At 51.8% G+C, this 24,954-nt stretch overlaps 1 protein-coding gene and 1 long non-coding RNA gene across 2 annotated transcripts in view; one reads left to right on the top strand and one right to left on the bottom strand.

Moving 5' to 3' along the window:
* TBCE (tubulin folding cofactor E) overlaps positions 1–24,954 on the bottom strand; it is a 622,247-nt gene that overhangs the window by 562,932 nt on the left and 34,361 nt on the right. The window lies entirely within an intron of this gene.
* On the top strand, positions 841–4,016 carry LOC132685485 (uncharacterized). The gene is made up of 2 exons (XR_009613129.3): positions 841–3,387; positions 3,766–4,016. It is a non-coding gene; the product is annotated as an uncharacterized LOC132685485 (long non-coding RNA).

The raw sequence follows: 24,954 nt of genomic DNA, 5'->3' as shown, positions 1-24,954 counted from the left end.
ACTTGCCCAGGAAAGTTTAGAGATCATTGGTTGGAAGTCACATTCCATTGGCCAGAACCAGTCGCATGGCTTTAATTAACAGCAAAGGAGGCTGGGAAATGGGGCCTGGCTTGCCTGGGAACAAAGGGAGATGGGTTTGGTGAACAGCTACCAGAGTCCCCTTGCGTGCCACGAGGGGCTATAGGTGTGCTCGGAAGGAGCGAGTGAGGACCACACAATCCAGAGCGGACGGTGCTTGGGCCAGTGGTACCTAATTTTGTAACTGCCGAATAATTCCCGTATTGGACAATTAAAATGCGTTCAGTGCGACAGTTTTCAAATTTCAAATAGTAAAACACCTGAAACCAACCAACCAACCAAACAAAGCAAGAACAATGAATAGAATATTTTCCATCATTTTAAGACTCTCTTGTGACATTTTTTGGAGTTCTTTATATATATATTCTATATACATATATATTATATAGAATATATGTATACATATATATGTATATATACACACATATATATGTATGTATATACAATATATATACAATACATACGTGTGTATATATATATATATAATTTTAGAAATGCTTGTCTGGCTCACCTCGTGGTTTTGTTCATTAGCTGTTTGTCTCCCAAACTGTTTCCTTGGACTCTAAGGGAAACCTACCCAAATCTGTCCTAGCCTTCCCCATATTCTGAAATAAAGACGAAGAATGCATTAAAATTTCTGGTTCTGGACAAAAATGTTGGCTTGAACCCCCTTTTTGAAAGTCAGTGTCCCTGGTCCTTAAAGTGGAGGCTCTGGGCTTAGACCCCTCCCCCCCCAGGACTCCCCCCCCCTCCAGTCGTGGGTCCTTTGCAAGTGTATTAATGGGCTCGTGTCTCATCATTCTAATTTACACATGAGGATAGTAGTAACCAGCCCTCAGCACTGTGAGGGGATGCAGGGGAGAGATAGGAGAGCATCGGGTGTGTCCGATGTACAATAAGCATGAAAACTACTATTGTTAACTCCAGGGTCCATGAGCCACCCACTGGAGTTCAGCTGTGTTGGGCTGTGCGGGTAAAATTTACACGGATGGGTAAGAATCTATACATTTAAGCTCAGGGCAAAGGTGTGGTCGGGGGGCGCCCTCCCGACGGCCCAACACAGAGGCGTCTCCCCAGACCCCTCCCTTGAAACAAATCCCGCAAGCTCTCAAACCCTCACTGCGCCGTGACTCGGTTTCCCCCCCGATAAAAGGGGGACACGATGGCCGTTCTAAACTTGTTTGCAAAACCCGTTGAGAGGCTTGAAATAAAGGTGGTATTTAGTGTGAGTTCAAAGCGTTGTGCGATTACTTTATTGCCCCTTTTATTCCTGAGATTTTTGTTTGCTTGGCTTACAAACCCAAGCCAGAGCCATAAAATCACTTTTATGCCAGCGCCTTTCACACACATCGTGTACCCACTGCACATGTCAATCAGTGCCTAAGGAGCTCAGGAGGGCGAGGGTGGAGACAAGCAGAACACGAACGCCAGCAGTTTCTGCCACGTGGAGGCCTTTACTGCACACTGTCCCTGAAACTGTTCCGCGGTCAAGTTTTCTAGCCGTGCAGGTGAACCACGAGTTGGGTCAGCTGGCACGCGTTGGATCTGTTAGTGAGGATGGCCCCAAACACCAGCTCAATTTGCGTTTCTCAGCCCACCCTTCTTTCTCGTGGGGTCAGTCTATGACTCACCACACTCTTTGCGAAGTCCCATGACCCCAAACCATAGGGCGAAAAGAAGTTTCAAGCTGCTGTCACTGACCCGGGGTGGGAGTCCCTTTCACAGTGCTCCAGGCACAGCCTTCACTGGCTAACACGGGGCCCACCCTCCCTGCTTTGGGAGGCGTCCCGTTCTATTGTTGGGTGGACCTGGCTGTAAAGTGTTCTTCCTGAAGGTGAACAGACGTGTCGGCCGTGCTCAGGTGAGCTCCGGGGAGCCCTGTTTTCCCAGGCTGGCCACGGAAGCGGGCAGCTGGAAAGGCTGAGAAGGCTCTCGTGGTCCTGGGCCTCGTTAAGCCCCTGAGCAGAAAGAGGAAAAACGTAGGATCTAAGGGTTATTTCTGTTCGGGTCCTTCCTCTACTCAGCTCTACAAACGTGGCCGCAAGTGGCGGTCCATTTAGATGAGTCAAAGTTTAGGGTGAGTTTATAGGGACTGACTCTTCAGGGACAGTGTTTTTGTCGCTCTTCTCCTGTGCCTTCCACTTGGGGTCCAGGTAGGGACCTGCAGGCGGACCACATTATGCAAGAACAGAGAAGTCTCTTCAGTGTCTGTCTACATCAGCAGGAGTTTAAGTGAATGATCTTTTCCTCAAATTCATCGAGTGAATCGTTTATTCAACTACCATTCAATAACCCTCTACTGTGTAAACAGCCCTTCCCAGGACCAAGGGATTCAGATCCTTGTGCTTGAGAAACTTATATACTCCTTAAGGATATGGGACATTTTACCTGGACAGGTTAACTGCACACCTCACCCCCAGGAAATCCCACTGTAGGATAGTGGAGAACAGTGGTCTTTGGGACTTCTAGTCTACCTCCTTCTATTGGCCTCTCTCTCTCTCTCTCTCACGCACACACACACACACACACACGCACACCAGAAAACAACTTCCTTTTACCTGGCAGCCACCTTACCCCACGGACCATGGAGAAGAGCAAAATGTGAGCAGGTATGGGGTGCGAGGCAAACAATCTGATTCTGAGGGAGACCCAAGCCAGGGACAGCCGGTTCTGGAGTCAGACAGTGGCGACCAAACCCTGGGCTTGGTGGTTGGATGCTTCGTAGGGAGCCCACGATAAATGCTCTGTACATTTTAGTGGAATAAATGAATAAGTGAATGACAGCATGAACCTGGAATCCAAACCATGTCTGTACATGGTCTCAAAGTATTACTCATATTCCTTCTCATTCCTCCGTGCTGAATGCTTTAGTCTAGAATGTTCAGGGAAAGGGGTTTGGAAAACCAAACAATTCTAGAGATAGCTCTCGCCATCCGTCAGCCCTGGGTACGCCCTTAGACGTTTTTCTTCAAAGAGATTTTACAGAGCGGAGAATTCTAGAGCTAAGGTCTTGTGGGATCCTCTCTTTTAATCTCTCAACAAAGACAGGCAGAGGAATGATGAGCCACTTCAGCCGGTAGCTGTTCAAGAAAACCCAGCAGTGAGTGCTTTCATGTGTACGTAGTTCCTTTTAACGTGAACCCAAAACACTCGAGGGAAATATCTATATCCAAAGCGTCCAAGTAAGGCAAGCAGACATCAAGAATTGCTATCCCATTTGACAGATGGAAAAGCTAAGGCTCTCACTCATGGAGCAAGTCAGGAACAGAGCTCAGGAGAGAAGCCGTCTCTCTATGCCCGCGTAAGTAGGTGAGTTACCATATGCGTTTCTGCAGTCCCACGCTCTGGGGATAGAGTCAGCTTTCCCTGGTCAGCGCCCCTGCAGGAGCCGCGTGGAGGGAGTGGGTCCAAAGGCATTCATATCTTTGCCCATGTCTTTCTAAGCGTCTGGGAGGGAAGGAGGGTGACTCTCCCTCCAGTGCGGGCTCCGCAGCATTGTGCCACCACTGGCCATCCATGAGTATCACAAATCTTTGTCCATGCTGTCACCTTTTGGGGCCACCAAGTCACATCCCAGTGAGGGTTGCATCCAGGTCACTCGTCCCCTCCACATCACCCGGGCAGTCTCATTGCCAGTTCAATAGTTCAACCATTCACTTTCCTTTTTACCTTTTCTTGGTCATACAGATGGCTGTGCCTCCACCTGAAGGCTCCCTCAGAAGTATGTCACGTCAAAAATTCTGGACTCAGGGGGCACCTGGGTGGCCCAGTCGGTTGAGCGTCCGACTTCGGCTCAGGTCATGATCTCGCGGTTTGGGAGTTCGAGCCCCGTGTCGGGCTCCGTGCTGACGGCTCAGAGCCCGGAGCCTGCTTCTGATTCTGTGTCTCCCTCTCTCTCTGCTCCTTCCCTGTTCGCACTCTGTTTCTCTCTCTCTCTCTCTCAGAAATAAATAAACATTAAAAAAATAATTCTGGACTCAAGAGGACTCCCTCTCTGACTACACACTTGCACTGTTGCTGCCACTTGCCGGGAACTCTTTTGGACCTTGTCCACCTCCCTCTCCACTCTAGACCATGTTTATTTAGTCCATTTTAATACTGCTCCTCGAGCAAATGGAACCCCTTCCCAAATCCCCTTGATTCTTCGCCGAACAGCATCCCAGCCTTGGTTCTAATCGCTCAAAACCTACCTGCAACCACTCACATTTCCAGAGCTTCAAGCCCTGATTCCCAACTGCCCATTGGACACAGCCCCACCGGGACATCTCAGAAGCACCGAAAACGCCACACATTGAAACCGATTCGTCGTTCTCTCCCCGGTCTTGCGCTTCTTCCACGGTCCCTTTCTCACCAAGGTGGTGCCACCACCCACCCGGGAGGTCGTTCAAACCCGAGAGTGGGAGTCGTCCTTGGAAAGCTCATCTCCCTCGGCCCCACCTTCGACTGGCCACCCAGGGGCATCTCACTTTGCCCATTTCTGTCTCCCCACCGCCTTCTGCGGTTGTTCAGTGGTTCGGGCCACTGGTCTCCCCTGGTGGGATCGTGTCAACCTTCCCACAGCTCGCCCTGCCCTCTAGGCTTGTCCCCCTCCAACTTCACATCCAAACTGCGAGAGAGATGCTTCTAAAACACAGATCTGATCATTCTCCCCCTAAAACCGTGCAGGGGCGCCCTGGTGGCCTCGGGATAAAATTCACATGTTGCCAGGTCCCTGTCTTCCTGCTCTCTCTCTCTGCACTCCAGTCTCAGCAAACCACTTCCTGTCCCTTCTGTGCTTTTGGCCCTGTGGCCTGGGAACTTTGTACACGTTGTTCCCTCCGCCTGAAATGTGACCCCCTTCCCCATCTCACCCCCATCCACTCTGGCTTGGCTAACCCCACGCTCTCTGTGTGTCTCGGCCCAGAAGTCACCTTCCCCAGGAAGCCCTTCCTGACCCTCAGACCTGGTGCAGATTCCCCACGCGGGTTCGCACAGCACCGCGTTACCATACCGTCAGCGCCCCAGCCGTGCCTTTCAGCTGGCAGCCAGCGAGTGTTAAGCGATTGTTGCGTGTTAGGCTGTTTCTCAAGGCTTTGCAGGACGGATCGTGTCCGGCTGTCACTATAGCCCGATGAAGAAGATGCCGTTATGATCTCCTTTTACGGATGAGGAAGCGAGGGCGAGAGGCAGTGTCCCGCTTGCTCTGTGTGAGACTCGGTCTTTAGAAAACACACTTGCTCGTGCCCTGTGTTAAGAGATTTTTTTTTTTTTTTTTTTTTTTTTTTTTTTTTTTTGGTGGTAGTGATAATGGCGGGACTCTGGGATCCTAAAGATCTCCAAAGGCGAATGTGATATGCAGGACCAAGGCCCATTATGCTGCATCGTAGCCGCCCGTTTTGATGTCTTCGGTCTGCAGCGAGCTTGGTGAGGGCGGGGAAGGTATCTCTGACTCGCCGTTTCCCCGCAGTGCCTAGAACGGCGCCCGGCCCACAGTCAACCTTCAAGATGTGTTGAAGGGGTAAATACACCGCTTTGACTCTGGGCTTTCTGGACTCCTGGGATGCTAGAAAGAACCAGGTAACCTGGCCCACTGGGCCCATAAGTTCACGGTTGCTGTCCTTGGTCCCCCTCATGGCTCGACTCCTTCCCCGGACTCGTGGAAGTCTCTCCACGGTCTGTGAGCCCTCCCCCTTCCCTGCCATGCTCTCAGCAGATACCCTGGCCCCCACACCCCAGGCTCATGAGAACAGGACCACCGAAGCAAGGTCTCTTGTCTGGCCTCCCTCCTGGGGCCCCCAAAGGAGCTGTATCTTCACTCTTTGATCCTTTTCCTTTCAGGGCACAGAGGAGGCAGGGCCTCCCTTCTGCCTCGGGCTGCCCTCCCCAGCCTGAGCTCCAGGGATGACAGAGCCCCAATCCCCAGCTGGCATCCCCCCCCGCCTCCCACTTGCTGTCTTTGGAACCTTCTCGTGCTCTCTCTTCTGACTTCCTAACCATTGCCCCACACGAACCCATCTGTCTTCCGTGCCCCACGCTCACTGCCCGGGCCACCCTGGTGGCCCAACAGCTGATCGGCTTGTTCTCGTCTTTCACGCCTGCCCCCCCCCACCCCGCCTCGCCCCACCAAGTGCACTCTGGTAATTCCCCTGCCCCTTCCAAAGTCCCAGGGAATAGAGTCAGCGCAGTGGAGCGTGCTGACTTCCTCTCGGATGAGGCCCGAGGCTCTCTTTAAAACACCATCTCCTTTTCCCTCCTCTCTGCTCCAGCTAGATTTCTTCCTTGAGCATTTCCTGCCATTCCTGTCTCGCGCCCGTTTCTCCCCACCACCCCCCACCCCCCCATCAAAGCCTCGCCCAGCCTCAGAGTCCTGCTCAGGGCGGTTCTGTGAGCTCCGTGACCGGCCCAGCACTGAAGGGGGGGGGGGGCCTCCTTCCTTCGAGTCTGCTCTGCAGTTTGGCGGTTTGTTTGCACCGCTCTTCTGGCACTTGCCACAGATCGTCTTACCTCCTGAATGGACTGTAAGCCCTTTGAGGGCAGGATCTGGCCTTAATACCCCGCCAGCACCCCGCACGAGCCTTGCACAGAGAGAAGGCTCCGCATGACGGTCGCGGATGACACTATCTGTCTAAGGCTCCTCTTGGCCCTGCACCACCGTTAGGGGGCCTGGAAGCTGTCCGTGCGAAGCAGTTTTGCGCCCTATGTCCTCCCGATCCCTGGGCCAGCCCGCTGTCAGATGCTGGAACCTGGTGGGGAAACTGAGGCTAATGCTGTTTGTCTTCCGGACGGGGAATAGGCAGCCTCCCCTCCAGGCGAGTGGGGGTGATTTGGGTCAGGGACCAGGGCGCCGGCCAGGGCGGGCCTCCTGGACACCCTCGCTTTGTTCCAGCACGAGGGCCTGGGTTCCTCTTCTTCCCGAAGGGGCTGGAAGAAGGGATCACACGGGGGGCAGACTCAGCTGTGGGAGTCTGGAGCAAAAAAGCCAATAAAACCGGCTTTGTTTGTCATGTTCCCTCGCTTGTTATTTTGTTATCCCCGGTTCTGTTTCCTCAGAACAACGAAACAAGGAAAAGAATTAAAAAAAAAAAAAAAAGCCAAAACTCGGCTCTAAGTATGCATGAACTTTATGGCCTCATTCTGCGCCCTGTCCTCCTCCCCACGAGGTTGCCCGTGAATTCCTCTCCCAGGCTTCGCGTTTTCCACCCTAACTTTTATGGCATTTCCCTTCGATTAATGGTTAACACATTCATTTTCTCTCCCCCGCCCCCGTTATCAAAGAGTGCTTTGAATAACTATTAACTCTCCAGTTAACAGAAACATGTTAATCATCTACAAACCCTTGGGCAGGAAAAATTATTCTTTGTAACCTTGTTCCAATGGCAGGAGAGCCCCTGTCCCCTGGCGGCTGACCTTCAACCGCATCTGGGTCTAGAAGCTGGCGAGACCCCGACAGTAATGGTGTTACGAGGGCTTACTAGGCAGCCAAGGTCGTAAACCGTCAGCGGGCGCGGGGCTGGTGCTCTGCGGCCCAGGCAGTGAGGGCGACTTTCAATCCAGCCACCCTTGCTCCAGAACCCTACAAAGAGACCAGCCTGCACCTCTTTTTTTAAAAAAAAAATTGTTTTGCAAGCCAGGGCTAATCTGTTGCACATTCTTTGTTGCTGGGAGACTCAGAGTGGCTGTACAGGCTGTTCTTTCTTGGAGCCATAGTTCAAAAGTGCTCCTGACCCAAACACACACGTGTTGTAACCCTGCCCTCCCTGGAGTGGGGCTGGGACAGCCGCTAGGAAGCGTCTCCCTGCTGCAGCTCCGGGGCCCAGGATCCCAGCCAGACCCAGTGGCGGGGAGGGTGACCTCCTTCTGGAGTTAGGTGGGTGGCGCCCTTCCAGGGAGGGGGAGGAGGAGAGGAGGAGGAAAGAAAGGGCGCAGGGGAGATCGGGGCGCCCCCTCCCCACGCCAGGACAAGGGTCTGACACGAGCTCAACGTCTGGAGTGCGACCTGTGCGCCCAAAGGGTTAGAGAGCCACCTTGGAGAAAACGCCCCCTCCATTCACAAAGCGGATCTGTGGCCGAGAGAGGAGGCCAGGGGACAGCAGGGCAGCAGGCCAAGTTCTCGCTGGGCTGGCTCGCTCTCCCTCTCCTGCAGCACCCCACCCCCTTTTCTTAAATAAGACCGGGCGGAGGAGAGAGGCCGATCTGCAGCGAGAGGACGCAGGCACCGCCAGACTTATTAGGAAAGATGTGGTGGGGTCTTGGCAAGCGCGGGCGCAGCGGCTCCCGGCGTCCCCGCAGCGTCTGGTTACCGTCAGGCGCTGCGCTCACGGCCCTGCCGGCCCGGCCAGGTCCCGGCCGGCGGCTGCCCGCTGCGCCTGCGCCGCTCGGCGTCCAAACATTTCCACATTAGGCGGCCTCCCAGTGCTCCGCGCCCCTGGCAGTGACCTCGGGTGACCTCCGCGGCCGGGCTGACCGCCAGGCCTCCCCCACAGGTGCACTGGCTGTTTTCTGGGTCACCCTCGTGATCTGGTGTCCAGGCACTTGGCAAAATTTAGCAAACGTCCCTCAGCGCTCGGTTTCCCTTTCCGCTGTTCACCCAGCCGCTCTCGGGACCACGCGGGAGGAGCTTGGTGTCGCCTGCCCGGCACCGATGATGACGCGCAGCGAGGGGCGCCGGCTCCTGGGACATGTTGGAGGACCCCACCTCCCTCTTCCTCCCTAGCCGCCTCCCTTGAAGCTGGTCTGCCTTCCCACTCGGACTCAAAATTCCGAGCAGGAGCTGTGACTCCTTATACAGGCGCTGGCGTCCAGATTTTCGCAGCCATATATGGTAGCCGCCAGGCGCCGGTGGCTAAGGGGCACTGGGAAGGGGGCTGGTCCACGTGGGGACGTGTGGTGAATGTAAACGACGCCACGGAGTTCAAGGCTAACCTAAAAAAAGAAGGTAGACTATCACACACGTTGAGATGACGATAGTGGGGATAAAGGGGCTGAACTAAAAAAAAGTTATTGAAATCAACGTCGCCTGTTTCTTTTTGCTTCTTGACACCGCTGCGAACACTGGTCACGGGTGTGGCTGCATCGCTGGCAGTGGCTCCAGACGGTCCCTGCTACGAACAGTCCTGTCCGCGCTCACCGACGGTCCTGCACGTTCCGTGTCTATGGCTACCTTCCTGTCCTTCTCCTTCCTCCTTCCTCCTTCCTCCTTGCAGAGCGTCTAGCCATTTTCCAGGATCCAGGCCGAGAGTCTCCCATCTGGCAGACTCCCAGGAGAAGCACCTGCTGGCCATCACCGCTCGGGCGCATGCACCCTTAGGCATTCTCCCACTGCTTGCATGTGACTCGAGCAGTGCCTTCCTTGAGAGCAGTCTTTGTGCCCAACGTCCCCAGGCAGACAGCACCTATATGCTCGGCTGAACGTGGGTGAACGGCCCTAAGGGGTAGAGCGGTGGGAATCTGGTTTTCTTTCTTTCTCTATTGCCAGAGGCCCCAAACGAGGAGTCTGAGTCATGTGCACTTGCTTGCAGTTATCGATATTTGAAAGAAAAGTGCCGGCCAAGTCTGGGCTTCAGACCTACGTAGTACTAGTCAAAAGAAACTTTTAGAAATTCTCATGTTATTAAGAGCGCTAGGACTCTAAGTCAAATAAAATGTCGTGTATCACAGTTTCTTTGGTTCTAGATGAAATGTTTATGGGAAGTCGAAATGCGAGGTAGAAATGTCACCTTCTGAGACTACTGTCTAACGCAGTACCTGTGTCCCTTGTGGCTATTGGGACTTGAAATGTGGCTAGTCCAAACTCGGATGTGACAGAAATATAACATGTTCTCGGATTTCCAAGCCTGGAACGTGGAACAGAAGAATGTGAAATATCTCACTGATGATTTTTATATATTTTTCAAAGTTGATTTATTTATTTTTGAGAGAGAGAGCATAAGCGGGGGGGGGGGGGGGCAGAGAGAGGGAAAGAGAATCCCAAGCAGGCTCTACACTCTCAGCGTGGAGCCTGATGTGGGGCTCAAACTCACAAACTGCAAGATCATGACCTGAGCCGAAACCAAGAGTCGGACGCTTAACCGACTAGGCCACCCAGGCGCCCCAGTTTTGATATTTATAGCAAATAGTTTTTTATATTTATTGATGAGAACGATAAGATTTTTTGTCAATTGAGCTACATCATTTAAACTTAATCTTACTTGTTCCTTTTTTTTTTTTAACGTCCATTCTGGAAAATTTAAATGACTTAACGTGGCTTATGTTATATTTCTGTGGGACGGTGCTGCTTTAAGGGAATTATGCATTATTTATTTTGAGACGTTTACAGGTATAGGTGACCATCTCGGCTGGGTTTATGACGGCTTAGGAGCCTGGGGACTTTGACTCTGAGTCTCTCAGCCATGCAATAAAACATAAGTTCTGTAAGGACCTGTAAAGAACTGTAAAAACCCAGTTCTGTAAGCTTGAATTCTGGTTCCTCTCGCCAGATGTTGCCTGGAGGACCCACCTTGACTTACCCCCTCCAGAAGTGGCCCCTCTGGCCCTCTGGGAAACTCCCAGGTTCCGCAGAGACTTGTCAGGTAGTAATTACAGGTATGCAAAGACCCTCCCGTTTCATACACGTAGTCAGAATGATTTACCTTTACCAGGCACCAAGGGGGTGCCGGGAGATTAGCTGAACAGAGAGAAGACGTGGCAGGCAGATCACCTTGAAGTTGACCCGTCAGCCAGATTTCACAGCACCTGCCTGTTCCAGCCTGAGGGGCTGTGATTTATTCTTTGGGAAACAGACCTGCAAATTCTGCCCGTAGGCCACAATCCAAATCCTTGCTACTCTCTCCCCGGTTCTGGAGGTCAGGACGCAGGCATCTGGAGAGCAGGGGAATTTTTTTTCCAGGGAGTTTTCCACCTGAATTATCTTTTATGACACCTTCAAGCGGCCTCTAAGAATCTGGTCTGCTAACACACCCATGCGCACACATACACGTAAACCTTCAAATCCACATTGGAACGTACTGGTTCTTTGGCCCTCTGGAGATTGGGGGCTGAGTTATCTGCTCCCCTTCCCAAGCCCTCTGGAGCAGGGTTCCCTGGATTAGAGGCAGTGGGAAGAATCCTGGTGAATCAGGTGTGCCTGCCCATTTGCGCGAACTGGGCATTCTGCCTGCCCGCCCCACATGCTGAATATTGCTGGGAAGAAACAAAGAAACATTTATTAAAGGGGAGGACAAATTAGGCCCTTTTCATTAAGGTCGGAAGATTTTTTGAGGCTGGATCAGCTGGCCAGGTGCATGACCAATTTTCTCGGCTCCTTGGAAGCAGCAAAGTATTTGAAAGATAATGGGGCCCTTGGTCTTCTTATAAGTAAAACCCCATTTATCTTGGAAATTAAAAAAAAAAATGCTGGCGATGGAAATTTTCCGATGGGATGCATTTCTTCTCGCCTGAGTGTCTTGAATGCCTGCTGGGTTTGTCTCCCTGCGAAGACAGACACATTCTGGCAGATCTGTGCTTTTCAAGGTGAGGAGGTGAAAATAAAACGCCTGTGAGCTGTATTTTTGGGAGGGCCGAAAACAGGAAGCAAATGGGAACCACGGCATGTGGGGCACGGATATGGGTTCAGGGAGGATGTTTGCTTATTTGGACAGGCAGCAAGCGTCCCATCCCACCCACGGCTAGAAGTTCTACACCTCCTGAACATCCCATGGAAACCTAGGTTCTCTTTGGGACTTGGTGGGAAACCGTGTTGTTTTTTTTTCAGCTGAAATTGTTTTTATATGGTCACTCTCACTATTCCTTTCTGTGTGGGGATATTTTCATATATTTTTTTATTAAGAACCGCCCCCCCCAGCACATCTTGATTTTGAAAAGGCACATTCACCCAAGTAGAGGGCCAAGAGCATCAACAAGGTTGCCTCAGTATTTCGTGTGTCAACAGCCAGTGTTCCCAGGATGCGCAGGAGGGCTTGAGAACAAGAAGGGAAGGAAGGGACTTAGTCCTTGCTCTCTGGGTGTTTAAACACCTCCAGTCCCCTCTTCTGACCTCCCTCAACGACTCTCCCTTCTGCGGTTTTGAAGGGAGAGAACACAGCTAGCAGAAGAGGCGAGGATGGGTGTGCCCAGAGGCTCACACGGTCTGCCACGTGGCGTGGGAACCGGTAGCATCGGCTCAACCTTGGGCGCCATCTTGGAGTTCTACCTCGTCTACACTTCCAAGACCCGCCCGGCCATCAAACCTCATCACTCCTCCCTGAGTCGTCTCCATCTTCTCTCCCTTTCCGTCCCCCTGACTCTTCCCGGGGTCCCGGAGGACAGGGTGGAGGGGGACGGGACGGCCCGTAGGAGCCGGCTCTTAGCTCAACACGCGTGGCGGCTGGCCCAGGAGTCCGAGCCCAGAGATCTCGTCTGGCCTCTCAGCCCACAGGTGCCCGGGTCAGAAGCAGATTCTCCAGGAAACCTGGCGATGTGGGCTCCACAGACACGATCTGTCCGTCATTTTGCAGACACGGGAGACCGAGGCTCATCGAGGTTGAGTGACTTGTCTGGAGTCATTTGGCCAGTTGGCAGTGGAGTCACAGCCCGGCGCTCAGGTTTTCTGACTCTGTGTGCTTCCCCACACTTACCCATGGGGAATGTTCCGCCGGGCCATTCTCTTCACCCCCAGTGGAGAGAAGCCGCCTGAGTAATAGCTGTGGTTTTGCAGCTAACTTATACAGACTGAGCACACGGCGAGTCACCGAGGATGTCCCCTGGTCTATGGACTCTGCCTGTCCCCATGTTTCCTGGGGACTGTGCTCCCGGCCTGGGCAAGCATGCTTGCTGAGAAGCAGAGGGTCACCTGGTGGAGAGTTCCGGACTAGGAGTCGTGCAGCATCGTTCCACGGCCGGCTGCTGCAGGCTGGAACCAGAGGTCAGGTCCGTCAGGCCAGAACCAAATGTCAACTATTCAGGAATCCTGTGAGTCACTTAACTGTTGACAGCGTGAAAGTGGCCCCGGGGAGAGTATTTACAGCGCAGAAACTGGTAGAGGCTGCGCATCAGGGTTCCCTTTGCTCTCGCCCGGTTGACCAGATCACCACTGGTTTGGGGGTAAGACCCTGCTTGGGGCAGGGGGCTACTCCCAGGCACGATATTTCCTGCCAATTAAAAAACGAAACGTGGCCCTATTGTGTGCAAAGGAGACCATCAAAATTTGGAAAAACTACTACCTGTCCTGCGGGAGGAAAGTGTCACTGAGGGATCTCGCACCAGACGGAGAGGAGCCATCCAACTTGATTAATGACAGTGAGGCCTGGGTGGGACTCTGGTCACCTTGGGACAGCTTCCCCAGGGTCACCTATGAGCTGGTGGGCCGGGGGTGCCACTCTGTGTCGGGGCAGAGACCCGGTGAAGGGCAGGCAGTCTGTCACCGCCGCCCCCCGCCCCCAGCACGTCAGCAAATGCTATCATTCCGCCTCCGGTACACTCCTGATTATGCCCTCTGCCCCTCGCTGTGGTCACTCCCCGAGTGCGGAGCCCTGGGCCATCTTTCCTAAGATGCCCACTTCCTGCATTCTTGCTCACGTCTAGTCTATTCTCAACACGGAGCAAAAGTGATGGGGGAAGGAGGAGGAGAAGAAGGGGGAGGCGGAGGAGGAGAAGAGGAAGAGGAAGAAGGAGAAGGAGAAGGGAGAGAAGACAAGGAGGAGGAGAGGGAAAGGAGAAGGAGGGAACAGGGAGGGGGAGGGAAAAAGAGGAAGAAGAGAATGAGGAAGAAAAGAAGGAGGGGAAAAAAGGAGGACGAGAATTTATTATGTCAGCCCTCCCTGGACTTCATCAAAACCCTTCGGTAATTTCCCACTGTACTTAAAATAGAGCAACACTCCGCATGACCTGGCCCTTGCCCCCCTCTCCAACCCCTCTTGCTCCATGCTCCTGAACATGCACATCGCTCCTGCCCCATCGGCCTTCTTGCAGTTTCTTGAACACTGGCCAACTGTCTGCTGCCTCAGGACCTTTGCACGTACTGCCCGGACTACGGTCCCCTGAGTCATCCCATGGCTCCTTCATTTCCTTTAGGTCTTAGCTTGAGTGCACCCTTCTTAGAAGGAGGGTTCCCGCTCACCTGATGGAGCCCCGGAGGGCTAGCAAGAGGCTTTGCACGCAGCGTTGGTGGGGAACCAAACGGTGTGGGATTTCTGGGTGAAAGGAACCGTCTGAGTTCAAAATGTTCCTGTTGAATTTGCCAACGTGGTAAGCCTTACAACAATACGCCTTGAAAGTTCTTGTTTGCTGACTGTGCAGTTCTGCGTCCATCTGGGCAGAGGCCTGGGCAGGGGGCCAGCGAACGAGGGGGTGTGTGGGGCGACGGGGGTGCAGGAGCCCTGCTCCAGCCACGTACCCTCGCAGACGCCCCAGTCTTGTCCTAAAGCTCTGACGGGCCTCTGGTCTGCTGTTGGAGCGAGCGCTGATGATTCACATGAAGTAGATCCGAAGCAAACCTCACAGTTTGTTTTTCTTGAAATGGTCCTGAGAGGTGCTTTCCAAGAAACAAGTTAAAAACTGAACTCGCAGCGGGGACTTTGAGTCCGCCGAGGGGCCGTCAGTGGTTCGCTCCCGACGGCAGAGCCTTTCGCTGTGGCCCAGGATGTGGGCCGTGAAGGCAGGCGCCAGAGCTTGGGAGATAGACGTGCGAGGCCGTTCCTCTAGCAGGGTCTTCAGGGCGTATTTATGGGATCCCAGGGGGAGGCGGGAGGGAAGGGGTGCGTCAGTTTCCGTGGCCGCCATTACAAATGACCGCAAGCCATGTGGCTTGACACAATGGAATCATATTCTCTGACGGTTCTGGAGCCTAGCAATCTGAAATCAAGGTGCTACAGAGCTGTGCTCCCTGCATAAGCTTTGGGGGGGGATCCTTCCTTGCCTCTTTCAGCTTCTGGGGGTGGCTGGAAATCCTCGGCATTCCTTGCCTCGTGGCTCCGTCAGCCCAATCTCCACCTTCATCCTCACGTGGCATTCGTCCCCCGTCCTTGTCTCTGTGTCCAAATCTGGCTCTCCTCATAAGGACCCCAGTCACTGGGGTTAGGGCCCAGCCTACGTCAGCAGGACCTCATCTTAACTCGATTACATCTGCAAAGACCCCATATCCCAATAAGGTCACATTCACAGGTCGCGGGGCCAGGGCATATTTTTCTGGGGGACACAATTCAACCCACGCTGGAGGGGGTCTTCTTGCTTCTACACAGGTAGTCACATCACTTGCATGCTTCACAAACACACAGAGCTGATGAGAAAACATCATCTCCAAGTTGAGCAAGGTGTGGCTTCCACGTATGGGCCGCACAGATTTACAAAAACATCTTGAGGTCTGGAGGGCGAGCCTGCTGGAATTTAGGAAGCCTCCTTTCTTCTAAGATTTCCAAATACATGTCACACAGGTCGCTGTGGCAGGCTGACTAATGGCCCCTCAAAGATGTCTACGTCTTAATCCCTGGGACCTATGAATATGTCACTTTACACGGTAAAGGGGACTTTCAGATGCGATTAAGTTAAGGGTTTTGAAATGAGGAGATTATCCTGGATTATCTGAGTGGGTCCAATGTCAGCATGAGGGTCTTTATAAGAGGGAGAGAGCCAGGGGTGGGGTGGGGTCAGGGTCCAAGAAGGAGACATGGCCACAGGTGCAGAGGTCAGAGATGGAGGGATTTCAAGATGGAGGGATTTGGAAGACTGAGGGAGGGACCAGGAGCCAGGAATGCGGGCAGCCTTCCAAAAGTGGAAAATGCAAGAAGTGGGCTCTTTCCTTGGAGCCTCCAGAAGGAACCAGCCCTTGCTGACATCTTGATCCTACCCCCCGTGAGACTGAGTTTTCACTTCTGATGAATACATTTAATTTTGTTTGAAGCCACTGAGTTTGTGGACATTCGTCACAGCGGCAACCGGAAACTAATTCTGTCACGCAGCCCTAGCCTCTTTGGATACATCACCGCCCTGGTATCTATGGGTATGGAGGGGAGCTGGATATTAAACAAACGCTCTTGCACGTTAGAGCATACCTAGATTATGTGGTGAGTTCTGTGTAGCAGAAAACTCCAGGGAAGGATGACAGATGAGAGCAAGGGGACCTAGCTCAGACTCTGGGGTCAGGCAGAGCCACCAGGAGACCCACAGCTGAAATGAGGATGGGACGTACCTTCTCTTGGCTTCAGTTTCAAAGAGAGGAATGTTCTGTGCACAAGGCGGTCACCTGATTTGAGCTCTCAAGGTGCCCACGTTTTGGGGAATGGTCTGAGGTTGTCATTTGGTCATGGAAAAAAATGGGGTGTAGGTTCAGCCTGGCCCTGAGCCGGATCTTTGTCTTTGATGTGCCATCAATGTAGTCATAAATGCCCTTCCATGACTCCCCTGCCCTCTCTGCACGCCAGGTGCCCTCCAGCTGATGAACGATGATCTCACCGGCACCGTGCGGGAATGGGGTCCAGGTGGGAGGAAGGATCACCGCCGCCCTATTTCTACAGGGCCCGCCTCATCCTTGCTCCTGGGGCCGCTGGCATTTTCTGAAGCGGAGCTGGGGCCCAGAGGAGAGTCACATTTATGGGCACCTCTGCGCCAGGGAAGGGGCAGGACCGAATGAGGCTGAACCCCCACACCCAAGTGGTGGGGGCATGGGGGAGGGGCAAACGCAGACACTCAGCATCCAGAACATAGAGGGCTGTGCTAGAAGTATAGAGGGAGGCCCCACAAGGTCTGCCTGCGGAGCCCGAGGGGACGTGGGGGAGACCTTGCAGGATACCAGAGTGTGGTGAGTGAAGTTAGGGAAGCATGTTCCGGGCACAACCAGAGCCAAGGTTCTCCACACATCAGGGCTCTGAGTGGTTGGGGACCCAGCTTCTTGCCTCCTCCCTTGTGTCCTCACACCCCCAAGGGGCAGCGGCCACCGTGTCTTGAGTGCTTTCCCAACGAGCGCCCGGGACCGTGTTAGCAGCTGGACACGGCCCGTCTCCATTCCCGCCGTCACGTCACTGTCCGCACCTTGTCCTTTCAGATGAGCGTCTGGGAAGTGCAATCACCCATCCAATCTCCACCAGCCACTTAGCTCTGGGTGCTGTCGACTTACGGCCCACCCCCGGACTCTTTTGCCACGTGGACGGTGGGTCTGGGGGACGAGCTGTAGGCATGGTTTCGTCCCCCGGTCCCCGGCCAGCGTATGCACCCCTGACATGTCCAGTTCCTGGCGCGGGAGGGGGCTGAGCCCTGGTGAGCTCAGAACAGGCCCCGGGTGCGATCTGGTGGTTACAGAGGCTGCGCATCTCAGGATGGCCAGCCGCCTCGGGGGGGCACCGGGGACCCTTCTGCGCTTCCGTGGGGCCCCGCTGACCACGCGGAGCTTTCCCCCTTCCACTACTGAGGAGGACGGTTTGTCACGGGGCCAGACGCACGCTCTCCGGATGTGCTCATTGAAGCTCTGCTCTGGGAGGACAGTCACTGGCTCACGGCAGCGGGAGGGCCTGGGGCGCCAAAATCTTCTGCAGGCTTCCACTTGCCACCTGCCAAGCCGAATCCCCGGGCGCCCCTTCCCGCCCCCACTCCTAGCCCTGCCTTATCAAGTGGAATCTTGTAGGAGCTGCTGGCACCTTGGCAACCGTGGGGGAAACACCCTCGTCAAACAAAGACTCTCCTGGAGAGAGAAGGGTTAGCCCCCGGCTATGGCCTCCTGACAGCACTTTTTGCTCAAGCATTTACAGGGGAGCCAAATGCCCTCCTACTGAAGGCCCTTCCGCATCCTTCGGGTGAATCATCGCCACCCCCCCACCCTGGGTGCCCATTTGAGGAAAGACCTTGGCCCCACAGGCAAAATGGCAGCTGCGAAGTGAAGCGAAGCGAAGCGAAGTGAAGTGAAGTGAAGTGAAGTAACGGGTGGAGGCGTGCTTTGGAGCAGAACCAAGGAACGTGGGGGTGGATACCCACCCCCAGCCTTTACCTTCTCCATCGTCCCAACAACCTTCTCTGGAGCTAGGTGGGAAGTTCCGTGAGGAGGCCGAGGGGAGGGAGGTTGTGTCCAGGAAGGAGGCCAGAACGCATGGCGTTCTTCCCATTCGACCAGGGAGCAAGGCCAGCCAGGACCTTCCCCGGCCTTTGTTTAAGCTCCCTTAGGGTTTTGGGTTGGCCCAGAAGGGCACATACGACCTCTGTCCTCGCGGACCATCATTCTGTTCTAGACTAGCTTCCCTCAGTGCAAGACTGTGGCCATGGAGATGAAGCCCTGAGGTGGAGGAGACACTCAACTCTCGGCACCGAGAGGAACCTTCAAGAGTTCGTGCTGCTGCTGCTGCAGGGTTCACATACCTGCCATCGGGACAGGCCAGTGTGTGTTCGTCTTTTGTTTGGCCTTATTTAGGACGGTCTGGAACCTTGGGCATATTCGGTGCGTGTGAGGGAGTGAGATGGGGATGGGGTGGAGACGCTGGGCCGGCAACAGACTGGCCCCAGCGCTGCCTGGACCTTACCGCACTCTCTTACAACAGTTGCCTGTCTGGCCATCCCTGTGAAGGATGATGAGCTCCACGAGGAGAGGGGCAAAATCTTGTTTCTCTTTGGATTCACAGCTTCTGAGATGCTGTAAATTTCAGCACATACTGTTGGCGGCCTGATGGATGCACCGCACGTGGCCACGGGGGCGCCATACTAGCTGGGGCCCCTCTCCCTAACCGATCTGGGGGTCAACCAGGTCAAGGAGGCTTTGGGCTCCACTAGAAAATGTTCGTCTGCTGGGTTATGTAAGGTTATGGGTTTCAAGCAGCTCCACGTTCCTCTAAAATAGTTAACGGCAATAGCGGTGAATTACGGCGTGCCGGGCACCGTGCGGGTTTCTTGCACGCGCTGTATCTAATCTTTATAAGGACACTGTTGGGTTGGCGTTATCATCTTCATTTCACAGATGCGGAAATTACCACCCAGCAAGATCAGGGATCCTGCTTAAGGCTAAGAAGGCGGCACAGCCGTTCATTCCATCCACTTATGCGGCCAACATTTACCGCGTGCCTACTCCCTGAGTAGGTCAGCCCCAAGCACCACTCTGGGTGCTGGGAGAATTGCAGTGAAGACAGACAGAAATTCTTGCTCTCCCAGATCTTCAGTCCTGATGGAGGGAAACAAAATGGTAATCCAGATAATTAACAAAATATATGGTATGTTGGGGGTTGGTGAGTGTAAGGGGAAAAATAAGATAGAGAACGGGGAGGGGAGGGCTGGTGGGACTGGGAGGGGCTGCTGTAACTTGGGGGGAGGGGCAAGGAAGCCCTCACCCAGAAGGTCACATGTGACCACAAACCTGAAGGAGGTGGGAGAAGCAGCAGAGAGATCTGGGCGGAGGGTCCCAGGCAGAGGGAGCAGTGAATTCCGAGGGCCAGAGGCACAAGTGCGTCCAGTAGGTTCTAGAAACAGCAATGCCAGATGAAGTGCAGTCAGAGTGAGGGTGTGTGAAGGGACAGGCAGACCACAAAGGGCTCCACAGCCTGTCCCGAGGATCTTAACTGTACTCCCACGGAGATCGGAGCCATGGAAGGTTTTGAGCAAAGCAGTGACATGATCCAGTTGGGGTTTCAACATCATCCTTCTGGCTGCCGGGCTGAGAACAGATTGAGGGGACATGGATAGAGCAGGGAGGCTCTATCCATGGTGGCTCAGATCAGGGTTGTAGCAGGGCCAGGATCTGGGTACCGGGTGAAAATAGAGCCAATGCGATTTGCCGAAAGATTGGATGTGGGGCGTTAGAGAAGGAGCTGTGCTGAGCGACTGGGAAAATGAAATCTCCGTTCCTTGAAATGGAGACTAGGGGAGAGAATATTTGGGAGAGAAATGCGAGAGCTCTGTTTTGGACATGTGACATCGGAGACGCCGGTCAGACATTCAAGTGGAGACGCCGAGCAGATGGTCGGATCTCTGAGTCCGGAGCCGTGGAGAGGGATGGAGACCGGAGATGAGACACTGGCATCATCGTGTAGGTAAAAGGCATTTGAAATTCTCACACTGGAGCTCGTTGATGGAGACAGGGAGTGCACATAGAGAAAAGAAGAGACCTGAACACCGAGCTCTGAGAGGCACTTGCGGGGAAGGGGAGGAACCGGCAAAGGAGGCGGAAAAGAGCAAACAGGAAGGCAGGAGTAAAACAAAAAGGCAGGAAGGCAGGTGTGAGTGCAGGAGGGGAAGGAGGTGGAGGGGAAAGAGGATGAGGGGAACGAGGGGGAGGAGGAGGGAGAAATCAGCTGCATCAAATGCTGCCTGCAGGTCACATAAAATGAGAACTGAGATTCAGCCCAGCCCCATGTAGCCCCAAACTGCTGTGCTCTGTTCACTCCCTTAGTATTTGACTGACGACAGATGCCGCAAACTGTTAACAGAAAAAATCCTAAGCCCCAAACCACAGTGTACTGAACATTTGACTTCGCTAAACCACTCAATGCAACCTAAGCACCACAGGGCCGCCTTCAAGTTCTCCAACTGGTGTGCTCCCTCCCCGCAGCAGGTGCATTCCTGAAAGCAGAATGGAAAAGGAATCATTCTAGAGTATATGATAGTGTAATTGCTGTATTGCAAACCACCCTCTTTTTAAGAGAAGTGTCACCCTCTACTTTCTGTTTTATAAATTAGGGCTTATAGATAATGAGTGGCATATACCTGTCTGGGATTTGACCTATATCGGAAAATCACTGCATAGCGTACCAAACGGTATTGGAGAAGAAATCCGAAACTAAACTGGTCCGAACAAGAGGCTGGTTCGGTGGAGGTGACAGAGGGAGAGGAGGGGATTTGGCCAGGCTTGGCTGTGGATTGGCTACATGATCTCAGGTAAATCACAATTGGGAACTTCCCCCTTGCCTACCAGCGCCGCTCCAAATAAGGTTTCTACCTCACTGAACCTTCCCGCCAAGGATGCTAAGGGAATTGGCCGCTATTCCAGAGAGACAAAGAGTCCATCTGGTGTCAACACTGCCATCATCATTGACATCATGGTGACCATTAGGACTGCTGGCAAGGCATCAGGCTGGCATTGCTAATGGTCAGCACCGTTAGTTTTCTGAGTGAGTTCTCATAATGGGCAGTTGTGGAGCTAGAAGTGTCCGTCCTTGAGGAGCTCATTTCATCAGACCTGCCTCTGGCCACCACCCCTTCATCCCTTTCCCTCCTGTTCTAGTGCGTGGGTGGTGCCTCACTCAGAAGGCAATACAGATCAAGTTCTTAGCTGTTGACTAAGAGTCAGTGTTCCCTTTGTCTTTTGCTATCACCCCCCCTTTCTCCCTGCCCTTTGGGTCCTATGCATTTGTAGGTTTTTCCTTTTCTGCTCAGTTCTGGACCACTCATTTGCTTTGTTCTTGGAGAGGTGTTTCCTCTTACTACTTACCTCCTTTGCTTAATTAGAGATGACTGCTTGTCCCTATATCCACTCTTGCCTTCCTTCACAATAATGCAAAGTGTGACGAGGCATGTGGCCGTCAGAGACTGTTTCCCAGCATCCCTTGCAGCATGGCAGGATCATGTGACTGGTTTCTTAACTAGAGTCTGTGCTAAAGAGGTGTGTGCAATTTCCGAGCCTTTAAGGAGAGAGGTTTGTGCCTATCATCCTTTTACTTTTCTCCTCCTTCCTACCATTGGAATGTGGATCCAGTGGTGAACCATCTTGGACTAAATGGATGAGGCCAACATATTCAAGATGGCCGAGTAACAAGATGGAAGGCATCTGGGTCTTGACATGAGAGCTCTGGAGTCTTTACACTTAAACTGATATATGAGAGAGAAAGAAAGTTTTATCTTAAATCCCACTATTTTGAGGTCTATTAGAACTGATGGACCTATATTCTAGCAAATACATTCTTTAGGCTTTTTGACTTAGTGGATTGTAGGTTATATGAGATGGAGAACACGGTTCGCTCACCACCGGGCGAGCTCTCTCTACAGAGAGCCAGACGCATAGTATATACTCAATAAATATTCGTTGAAAGTATGAATAAGCTACTGTGTCACACTGGCATCTTGACCTCTGCTTTCGAAGAGCAGGTGGCTCTTGATCTATTGTTCACTTGGACTACTATGGTCTCTGTCATGGGCCAAGTATGGAATGTCCTAAGGAAATGAAAAGTCAGGAAGAGAGAGTCCCTGTCCAGCTGAAGGACCCTTTGGGAGTGTGAGCCTCAAATCAGGCTCGACAATGTAATCTTCCTACCTGTTGAATAAACAGAAAGTTATCTAAAGGGGTCACATGACTTCCCAGCTCTACGGAGATGATGCTTCATCCACACGTGAAGCCCCTTTGATAGTCAGAGTGCCAGCAGAGGCAGGAGGTTCTTCAGACAGACCTGGAGCTTTGAGGATAAAAGACCGGACTAGGGCCTTATAGATTTTTCAGAGCTATGAGTCTCCAGGGCAACAATGATCCAGAGTTCTGGCCTATTTTGGCTTGTCGTTCTTTTTGATCCACTGAATGAGAGTGCTCACCAGTTGCCTGCTCTGAGGTGTCTTCCTGCCTTGAGACTTTCCTCCAGACTAGGGTAGCCCATAAACACCAAATACCCTGATTCCTGAATGAACGGGGCCATGAGTTAACTTTCCAGCGTCTACAGACTAACCCAGTCTATGGTGATAGTTCTGTAACCTCTCATCTCAGGGCTATGCGGTCCTTTCTCCTCTACATAAATCCTGCTTCCTCTCCATCCCCCACTTATCCATTGGGTCTCAGCTTCCATGTCGCTTCCTCGCATTATCTGACTATTCAAGACTGGAATGGCTGTTCCTCCAGTGTGTTCCCAAGTACTTTTGCTCTTCTTTTTTCTCCACTAGACCATGAGCTCCAAGTGACCAGGACACAGATCTGGCCACTTAACTTGATGTCTGGTACCTGGGAGTTTCTCATTAAATATGTGTCCAACGAAGGAGATGAATGACTGAATGGCTTTTCTTGCCCAGCATGGCCTAACTCTATCCTCGTTGCTTGGTCAAGCCATGGCCTTGAGCCTCCAGTGAGGTTCCCAGCTCTCATTCTTGGTGAAAAATACCTTTCACCAATACTTTTATATTCCTGGCTATTTCCTTGTTTGTGAATTTATCTCCTTACCCAGTCCTCTGATCTCCCTGCCTATCCTTAGCACCATATTGTAGCTACTCAGAGTCCCTGTGGTAGCAAATCCCACCATGTGGCATATTGCCATTTTGGTGCAGTTCCTGCCACAGCCTCCCTACTCCTAGGTATGTGCTATTTCTATCTGAAGAGTCCAACAGGGAGCATGTTATGAGGATTAGTGTAAGCCCAGATCATGGTGCTCCAAATAGATCAGAATCTCTGTGTGTGTAACATCTTCAGCATCCCTTCAGACGAGGGGTGATTATTTTTTATTGAACTTTTCATTCTGAGATAATTGCAGATTCACATACCATCCTAGGAAAAATTCAGATATATGTGTACTTTTCACTCAGTTTCCCCCAATGATAGTATCTCTCAAGCTACCGTATATCACAACCAGAATATTGACATTGATACGGCCAAAATATGGAACATTTCCATTGCTACAAAGGTCTCTCATGTTGGTGTTTTATAGCCACACACACCAATCCCCCATCCTGAACTCCTGATGACTGCTAACCTGCTCTCCATTTCTATAATTTTGTCACTTCAACAATTTGATCTAAATGGAATTGAACAGCATGTTACCTTGGCTTTTTTTTTTTCACTTAATATAACTATCTGGAGATTCACCTGGATTGTTGCATGTATCAGTAGTTTGCTTCCTTTTGTTGTGTGGTATTCCACGATATGGATACACCATGATTTGTTTAACCACCCACCTGTTGAAGGGCATCTGGGTTGTTTCCACTTTGGGGTTATTACAAATAAAGCTGCTACAAACATTCATGTACAGATTTTTGTGTGAACATAAATTTTTCTTTCTCTGGGATAAGTGCCCAAGAGTACATTGTTGGGTTGTATGGTAGTTACATGTTTCGTTTTATAAAAAACCATCCAACTGTTTCCCAGGGTGACTGTACCGTTTTAAATTCCCATTAGCAAAGTATGAGTGATTCTGTTTCTCTACATCCTCACTAGCATTTGATGTCACCATTTGTTGTTTTAGCCTTTCTGATAGATTTGTAGTGGTATCTCGTTGTGATTTTAATTTGTATTTTCCTAACGGCTAATGATTTCGAAAATCTTTTCGTGAGCTTATTTGCCATCTGTACATTCTCTTCAGTTAAATGTTTTTCGTGCTTTTGAAAAATATGAGCTAATTGGATTGGTTTTTTACTGTTCAGTTTTTAGAGTTCTTTATAAATTCTAGATATTAGTCCTTTATCAGATAGATGGATTGCAAAGATTTTTTCCAAGTCTGTAGTTTATCTTTTCATCCTCTTAACAGGTTATTTCCCAGAGCAAAAGTTTTTAATTTAATGAAGTCCAATTTATTGGTTTTTCCTTTTGTACATTGTACTTTTGGTATCAAGTCTAAGAACTCTTTGCCTAGCCCTAAATCTCAAATATGCTATCCTTTTTTCCCCTGTCAGTTTTATTGTTTTGCACACAAATCTATGACCCATTTTGAGTTAATTTTTGTAAAGGTGTCAGAGTTCACAATAAGGTTGTTTTGTTTTGTTTTGTTTTGGCCCATGGATGTCAATGGCTCTGTACTCTCTGTTAGAAAAAGCTGTCTTTCCTCCACTGAATTGTTTTTGCAACTTTAACTAAAATCAGCTGGACATATTTGTGTGAACATAGTTCTGGATTCTCTGTTCTCTTCTACTGGTCTATGTACCTCTTCCTTCACTAACGCCACCCACACAGCCTTGATTACTATAGCTATATAATCACTTTTGAAATTGAGTAGAGGGGTTCCTTCCACTTCATTCTTTTTCAAAATGGCTTTAGCTATTTTAGTTTATTTGCCA

Source organism: Panthera onca, chromosome D2 (genome assembly GCF_046562875.1).
Source record: "Panthera onca isolate mPanOnc1 chromosome D2, mPanOnc1 haplotype 2, whole genome shotgun sequence".
In the NCBI taxonomy this organism is placed as follows: domain Eukaryota; kingdom Metazoa; phylum Chordata; class Mammalia; order Carnivora; family Felidae; genus Panthera; species Panthera onca.
This window is presented reverse-complemented; position numbering and strand designations above follow the sequence as displayed.